Source organism: Hyalella azteca, unplaced genomic scaffold (assembly GCF_000764305.2).
Source record: "Hyalella azteca isolate HAZT.00-mixed unplaced genomic scaffold, Hazt_2.0.2 contig11433, whole genome shotgun sequence".
Lineage (NCBI taxonomy): Eukaryota > Metazoa > Arthropoda > Malacostraca > Amphipoda > Hyalellidae > Hyalella > Hyalella azteca.
Window position 1 is genome coordinate 28,718 of NW_025941432.1, and position 918 is coordinate 29,635.

Consider the following 918-nt stretch of genomic DNA (forward strand, 5'->3'; position numbering starts at 1 on the left):
GCTCAAGTCTCATTGTTACACCATGTTCTTTCGTTCACCTACTAGGAAGGTTAGGTTAATCGTAATCGTATCTCAGTATTACTACTAGCAAGGTTAGGTTAATCGTAATCGTATCTCAGTATTACTACTAGCAAGGTTAGGTTAATCGTAATCGTATCTTAATTAAAGAAACTCAGCGTGCTAGCAAAGTTGATAACCTACGGAGAAGAATTTTATAAAAATGTGACCGAAATTAATGGAATCTATAATTCTTTGTAATTAGCGTGGAGAAAAATTGATAACAACGTGGAAAAGGTATGATGATACATGATAGTTGAATTTGCCTCGTGTTCAAAATAGGTAGAGATTAAGTTGAACTTATATCAAGTTCGCAAGTTGAAAACAAACTAAATTCACAATGAACTGGCAGTTCAATCAAAAATAACTCTTGCATTTGTCGATGCTGAATTTGCATCATTTAATAAATTGAAATATTTCAACTCATAAATCGTTAATGATGCGTTGATTGATTTTGAAACTGATGATTTTATCAAGTCACAAAATGATTTGAAGAAACAATCCGCTGCATTTCAATTTATGAAACAAGAATTACGATGTTAAAAAGTGAAAATCCTCTAATCAAACCTTCTCCGAAATAATTCAGGAAAAAGTTTTGAAATACGCTGAAGATTTTTGCAGTCAAACGTGTTTGCCTAACGTTAGAGCTGTGCTCCGAAAATGATGTATCGTATTGTGTAAAATATTACGGTAGCTTTTTATACTTCGTGACATCAGAGAGAATGATTTAGGAATTGGTTATGAAACCTTGGAAGGACTGTTGGGCTATGGGAGTTATTACAAAAGAAGCGTCAGGAATGAATAGACCTTAAAATTAATAAATAGACGTTCAGAATAACAAGCAAACTTTAACCCACACTA